The sequence below is a fragment of the Thalia democratica genome, unplaced genomic scaffold, assembly GCF_965202585.1.
Source record: "Thalia democratica unplaced genomic scaffold, ktThaDemo2.hap1.1 HAP1_SCAFFOLD_1686, whole genome shotgun sequence".
NCBI lineage: Eukaryota > Metazoa > Chordata > Thaliacea > Salpida > Salpidae > Thalia > Thalia democratica.
This window is the reverse complement of record NW_028140511.1, coordinates 17,501-24,680: the sequence shown is the minus strand read 5'-3', so window position 1 is coordinate 24,680 and position 7,180 is coordinate 17,501. Positions and strand designations below refer to the sequence as shown.

The 7,180-nt window shown below is 31.4% G+C and overlaps 2 non-coding genes across 2 annotated transcripts in view; both read left to right on the top strand.

Moving 5' to 3' along the window:
- Positions 1-2,134: 2,134 nt before the first annotated feature.
- Positions 2,135-2,253, top strand: LOC145848812 (5S ribosomal RNA). The gene has a single exon (XR_014372171.1). It is a non-coding gene; the product is annotated as a 5S ribosomal RNA (ribosomal RNA).
- A 3,290-nt stretch (positions 2,254-5,543) lies between these two features.
- The window catches only part of LOC145848807 (small subunit ribosomal RNA), a 1,808-nt gene continuing 171 nt past the window's right edge, over positions 5,544-7,180 (top strand). Inside the window, exon 1 of the ribosomal RNA XR_014372168.1 lies at positions 5,544-7,180. This exon is cut by the window's right edge and continues 171 nt beyond it. This is a non-coding gene — a ribosomal RNA (small subunit ribosomal RNA).

Here is a 7,180-nt window from a genome sequence, read left to right as displayed (position 1 = left end):
ATAGTTTTTTTTTTTAATGTTCGCGATGGAGAAAACAATGGAGAAAATTTAATTCTTTAATAATAAGTAGTAATTTAAAAAAAAAATAATACAAATAAAGTTATACAATATATATACAATAGTTTGTCAAACTAGGCAAAAAAGAGTAGGCCACCACTACAATCCAATGTTCCAACTGGAAATTCAATGAGATCGTTACTGTACTTGTGATGAACGTTGATAATCCCAAAGATTGTAAGTCGAAGGCCTTACCCAACCTAACCAGCGCACTGGTTTTCTTACAACTGAATTAATCAACATTTAATATTGAATATAATCATTATTGATAGATAGAGGAATGTTGACAATCAACAACAGATTGTAAGTCAAAGGCATTACTCGACCAAAGTACCCACAACCTAGATTGAACAACATTTATTAGATAGATTTGTTTATTGATAGATAGAGAAATATTGACAATCCACAACAGATTGTAAGTCAAAGGCATTACTCGACCCAAGTACCCACAACCTAGATTGAACAACATTTGTTAGATAGATTTGTTAAATAGATAGATAGTACAGTATAATCTCAAAGAATTTGAAGTTGAACATTGAACAATAGTGGCCACCATTTCAGGCCTGCTGGCAGCTAGATTACAGCCCCCGGCTACGCAGACCTGCAATATTGATGAAAAAAAACAGTATATATATTTCCGAATCTGACTTTGAGTACTTTTTATATATTATTAACAAAGTTTTTTAGGGGTAATATCTGTTTAGTTCTTTAATATATCTTTAAAATAAAACACTAAATTAATAACATAATAATAATAATATTTTGTTTTTAATTCGTTAATAAAGTTATTTAATAATATTATATATTAAATGTATATAATAAGTTTAAGTAATAAAATAAATATAATATAACAAATATATTGTATAATAATAATTTTAAAATTAGTAAAAAATAAATAAACATAGTTGAGTTATCAAATTAAACAAACTAGAACGTCAAGTATTTAATTACTAAAATTAATTTAATTTAAATTCAAATTGACACTGTAATTGACATGTAATTGTAATTGACAAAATTATAAAAATCAACCTATTTATATAGCAAAATATTTCTTTATCTTTGTCGTGGCGTTGGGTCTTTGGTCTTGACAGCTAACTCATAAGCGGAAGGTTGTGAGATCGAGTCCCGCTAGTCGTCACGCAAGACATATACTTGAGAGCCGGAGTTAAATTTCTTTGTCATTTGAATTTGAACGCCTGCTAGACAGGCAATTTTTTTGTTATTTAGTGATTTATTAAAGCAGTTTTGCGTTTTACGTTTTTAGCAGACATGCAGTTTCCACTATGACATTGTTTACGTTAATTAATTGTCTCTCAAAATATATTTATATTATATCACATTAAATGAAAAAATAAGTTAACTATCTTATATTAATTTAAATAACGTTTATATAACCTTTTACTAAATTTTTATAAGTTTAATATTCTTATCAATTATTTTATATATTACTTTTTTAAGGTGTTTAAAACTTTTAGAAGCTGTATGTAATGTCTTTTAGTTTAATAGTTCTGTTAAACTATAAAAAAATATAAACATGGTTGAGTTATCAAATTAAACAAAATAGAACGTCAAGTATATAATTACTAAAATTAATTTAATTAAAAAAAAATCTCAGGTAATCTAAAATGTCAGGAATTATTTAAAAATAAATATAAATTTAAAACTTATTATATTGAAAAGATTGATGAATAATACTCTTGAATGTATGCAATGTTTGTATTTGTAATGCAATAACATAAATGGATAGATCAATGACAAATTGTAAACATATTGTATTATTTTATTTTACGATTTTATTTATTTAATTCAATAATTCAATAAACTTTACTTCTACTTGTCCTGGTCTTAGGTAATTTATAGATAACAATTATTTAAACAAACACTTTTGTACAGTTACAATACAGTTTTAGTACAGTTTGGGAGTAACTGTTGATAAAAAAAAACAAAAAAAAAGGTTAATTCAGGTTAAAATTTTATAAGGAATAATTTTAAAATATCAAATTGATTGTAAATCAAGTGCAAATAGGTTTTTTAAACAAACCGAAGGGTTTATAAAGGCTTGTAAACGCTTTCAAACGCCTACGACCATACCACACTGAGCACACCCCATCTCGTCCGATCTGGGAAGTTAAGCAGTGTCGGGCGTGGTTAGTACTTAGATGGGTGACCGCTTGGGAATACCACGTGCCGTAGGCTTTTGCTTTTTGAATTCATCTTTTTGTACTATTTTTCTTTCTGACCTATTTATACATATTACTCGTTTATTTACATTTCTTTAACGCTTAAAAGAAAAGTAAATTCTAGTTATTAGCAAATAAAAACGTAAGCCAATCAGATAACGTTATTTGCTGTTTAAACCAATTAGAGCGCTAAAAAAGTGGTTTGACCAGTTTGAGATATCGAAAAAATAATGGCACCATCTTGTAGAGTACAATTTTCTGAGTTAAAATTAATACAATTAGTCTTTTATACTAAAACTTAAAAGTTTTTTTGTCCACAAACAAATCACTTGAAAAATCAAACGAAAATAAATTTTGCACTTTTGTATTGTGAGTCATAATAAGTTATTTACTGTTACCAACAGATACTAGCAAAAGCTTTTTAAAGTTTTGTATTAACTTAATGTATTTGTACTTAGTTTAAATTAATAGAGTTTATTTGGTTTACTTTATTATGTGTATTGAATGTGATACAACTAAAACAAAACAAACAAGGAGAGTACTTGAATAGAACCAACACAATTTACAGACCAGTTGTGTACTAAACTTAAAGCAATTCTGAATAGTGAATATGCAGTTATTATTATAAGTTCAAAGTTCACTTTAACTTAATTTAATGTATTTTGTAAATTGGTTTTATTTAATAGATAGTAGTGAATTACTTTATTTAATTTACTTTAGTATGTGTTATATAACTTTATTTAAACAAGAAGCAAAACGGGATTATACTTTCAATAAACTACACAATTTACAGACCAGTTGTGTACTAAATTTAAAGCAATTCTGAATAGTGAATATGCAGTTATTATTATAAGTTCAAAGTTCATTTTTATTTATTTTAATGTATTTTGTAAATTGGTTTTATATAATAGATAGTAGTGAATTACTTTATTTAATTTACTTTAGTATGTGTTGTATAACTTTATTTAAACCAGAAGCAAAACGGGATTATACTTTCAATAAACTACACAATTTACAGACCAGTTGTGTACTAAATAAAAAGCTATTGTGAATAGTGAATATGCAATTGTTATTATAAGTTTATAAGTTCACAGTTTACAAAAGCTTAACAATTTAGTTATTATTTTGTTCATATTTGCATATCTAATTTATGAAAAGTTAGTGTTATGTGTATTGGCTTTTTAATTTCTTTATTTGTAGAACTGCTAGTTTTATATTCTAAAGAAACATGTTTAAATAAATATGTTTAACAAGTAACTTAAAAATGGAAGAAATATATTGTATATATTGAACTATTTATATTTATTCTAGCTATTTGCTTAGTGTATTTATTAATGTGATTATTTTATTTTGTTGTTTGTCTTATAGTTTAATCGTATTGTGTTGAAATATATATAACAAATACAGAGGTTTAAAGTAAGTTTAAATGAAAATAAAATAAGACATATAGTTGAAATTATAAAATTATAAGTTTAAAAAAATAGTTTTTTTTTTTTTTTCTTTGTTTGTTTGATTGTTTGTTTATTATATAATCGCGACGTTTCATTTTATTACTTTTAAGCATACTAAATATAATAATAGGTATAGTTATAGGAAAAATTCTATTAGTTTCTAATGTAATAAAAAAGTTTATTTCCACAAATAAATAAATACCTGAAAAATCAAATGAAAAATAAATTTCGCACTCTTGTATTGTGAGTCATAATAGGTTATTTACTGTTACCAACAGATACTAGCGAAGGCTTTTTAAAGTTCTATGTTAATTCAATGTATTTGTACTTAGTTTTATTAAAATGACAGTATTTTTAGTTAAGTATGTTTATTTAACGTTGTGTAACTCAAGTAAAACCAGAAGCAAATAAGGAGACTACTTTCAATAAACTACACAAATTAAAAATATATTATTATTTATAAATCAATCGTGTTGTGTTTCAAAATACATTTTTCAAATAATGTTTTACAAGTATTTATCAGTTATTTAGTTTTCTTTTTATAGTTTAGCTGTATTGTTTTATTTATTTGTTATTATTTTTATTTAATTGTTTGCTTATTATATTTATCGCCATGTGCTTAAAAAATAAAACAACTATAAAGGTTTAAAAAGTAAGTTTAAATAAAAATAAAATGAAACATATAAAATAAGTTTATGATTTTTTTATTATTATTATTTTTATTTAATTGTTTGCTTATTATATTTATCGCGATGTGCTTAAAAGAATAGAACAAATACAAAGGTTTAAATTGTAAGTTTTAAATAAAATAAAATGTAACATATAAAATAAGCTTATGTTTGATTTTTTTATTTTATTTTTATTTATTTTTATTTAATTGTTTGTTTATTATATTTATCGCGATCTGCTTAAAAAAATAAAACGAGTATTAAGGTTTGAAAAGGTTATTAAATAAAAATAAAATGAAACATATAAAATAAGCTTATGTTTTTATTTTTATTTTTTTTTTTATTATTATTTTTATTCAATTGTTTGTTTATTATATTTATCGCAATGTGCTTAAAACGATAAAACAAATATAAAGATTTAAAAAGTAAGTTTAAATAAAAAATAATACAAATAAAGCTTATTTATAATAAACAAACATATTTAAAACATTATAAAAAGTAGTTTATATATATTATTTTTTATTTATTTCTTTTAAACATATTAAATAAAGTATAAAAAAAGTATTAAAACATTTAAACGTAGCATAAATAAGCTTAAAATATTAAAAAAATTGAAAAGAAACAAAGAAATTTAAAAAAAATCGGGAAAAATCGGCAAAAAAGTTCAACAACAACATTTGAGCATCATACGCGTATGCATTACTTTACACTAGTGAGAGAGACGTGTTTGTGCGTTCGGTCGACTTGGCGAGAAAGCGGGCTTAAAGCATTACTGTTTAGCACCCGAGGCGCGGCTATTGCAGCGGCGGCGAACGTGCTATGTAAACGCATCGGAGCAGCGTATGAAAAACTACAAGCGTCCAGCGGCGGTAGGCTTATAGCTTTGCGAAGTCGTCGAGACGAGTAGCCGACGCAGGCACGGCTCGAGGCGGGTAACTGCAGCAGACAGATGGCGTGTTGCTGCTGACGAGTTAACCGGCAGAAGGCAAACGGTTGGTCGGGAGAAAGAACAGTCAGTTGTATAGCTGCATGCTGCAGTCGACGCGGGCTGGCGCTTTAAACAGCAAAAGGCCGGCGCCGACTTTCAGTAACGTTCGCAAGGCTTTTAAGCCGAGTGATAGAAAAGGTCTGTATTTATACAGTAAAAACGCTCAGTCGAGCAACGGGTTTAAACGCCCTCGGATAGTTATCTGGTTGATCCTGCCAGTAGTCATATGCTTGTCTCAAAGATTAAGCCATGCAAGTGTAAGTACGAGCTCACGTACAGTGAAACTGCGAATGGCTCATTAAATCAGTTATGGTTCATTTGATTGTACGCTTTTACATGGATAACTGTGGCAATTCTAGAGCTAATACATGCGTAAAGCGCCGAACTGACGTGAGGCGCGCATTTATCAGACCAAAACTAACCGGCTTTCGGGTCGTTACAATGGTGACTCTGGATAAGCTTGCGGATCGCACGGCCTAGTGCTGGCGACATCTCATTAAAGCAACTGCCCTATCAACTATCGTCGGTACGGTATCGGCCTACCGAGGTTGTAACGGGTGACGGAGAATCAGGGTTCGATTCCGGAGAGGGAGCCTGAGAAACGGCTACCACATCCAAGGAAGGCAGCAGGCGCGCAAATTACCCATTCCCGGCTCGGGGAGGTAGTGACGAAAAATAACAATGCAGACCTCGTACGAGGTCCTGCAATTGGAATGAGTACACTTTAAACTTTTTAACGAGTATCCATTGGAGGGCAAGTCTGGTGCCAGCAGCCGCGGTAATTCCAGCTCCAAAAGTGTATATTTAAGTTGTTGCGGTTGAAAAGCTCGTAGTTGGATATAGGGACGGCGAGGTTGGTCGGTCGAAAGGCTAGCACTGGCCTCGTTGTTCTTGTTGGTCGGTGCCTTCGCGGTGCTCTTAACTGAGTGTTGCGGTGGTCCGGCAAGTTTACCTTGAAAAAATTAGAGTGTTCAAAGCAGGCTTTACGCTTGTATAATGTTGCATGGAATAATGGAATAGGACCTCGGTTCTATTTTGTTGGTTTTCGGAGCACGAGGTAATGATTAATAGGAACGGACGGGGGCATCCGTACTGTGCCGTTAGAGGTGAAATTCTTGGATCGGCGCAAGACGAACGACTGCGAAAGCATTTGCCAAGAATGTTTTCTTTAATCAAGAGCGAAAGTCAGAGGTTCGAAGACGATCAGATACCGTCCTAGTTCTGACCTTAAACGATGCCGACTAGCGATCGGGCAGTGTCGAACTTAAGAACTGTCCGGCAGCTTCCGGGAAACCAAAGTCTTTGGGTTCCGGGGGAAGTATGGTTGCAAAGCTGAAACTTAAAGGAATTGACGGAAGGGCACCACCAGGAGTGGAGCCTGCGGCTTAATTTGACTCAACACGGGAAATCTCACCCGGCCCGGACACAGCGAGGATTGACAGATTGAGAGCTCTTTCTTGATTCTGTGGGTGGTGGTGCATGGCCGTTCTTAGTTGGTGGAGCGATTTGTCTGGTTAATTCCGATAACGAACGAGACTCTTACTTGCTAAATAGCTGCTCGACCCATTGGGTCGGAGACAACTTCTTAGAGGGACTAGTGGCGTTTAGCCACACGAGATTGAGCAATAACAGGTCTGTGATGCCCTTAGATGTTCGGGGCCGCACGCGCGCTACACTGACCGGATCATCGTGTGTTCCCTAGGCCGAAAGGTCCGGGTAATCCGTTGAACCCCGGTCGTGCTAGGGATAGGGACTTGCAATTGTTTCCCTTGAACGAGGAATTCCCAGTAAGCGCGAGTCATTAGCTTGCGTTGATTACGTCCCTGCCCTTTGTAC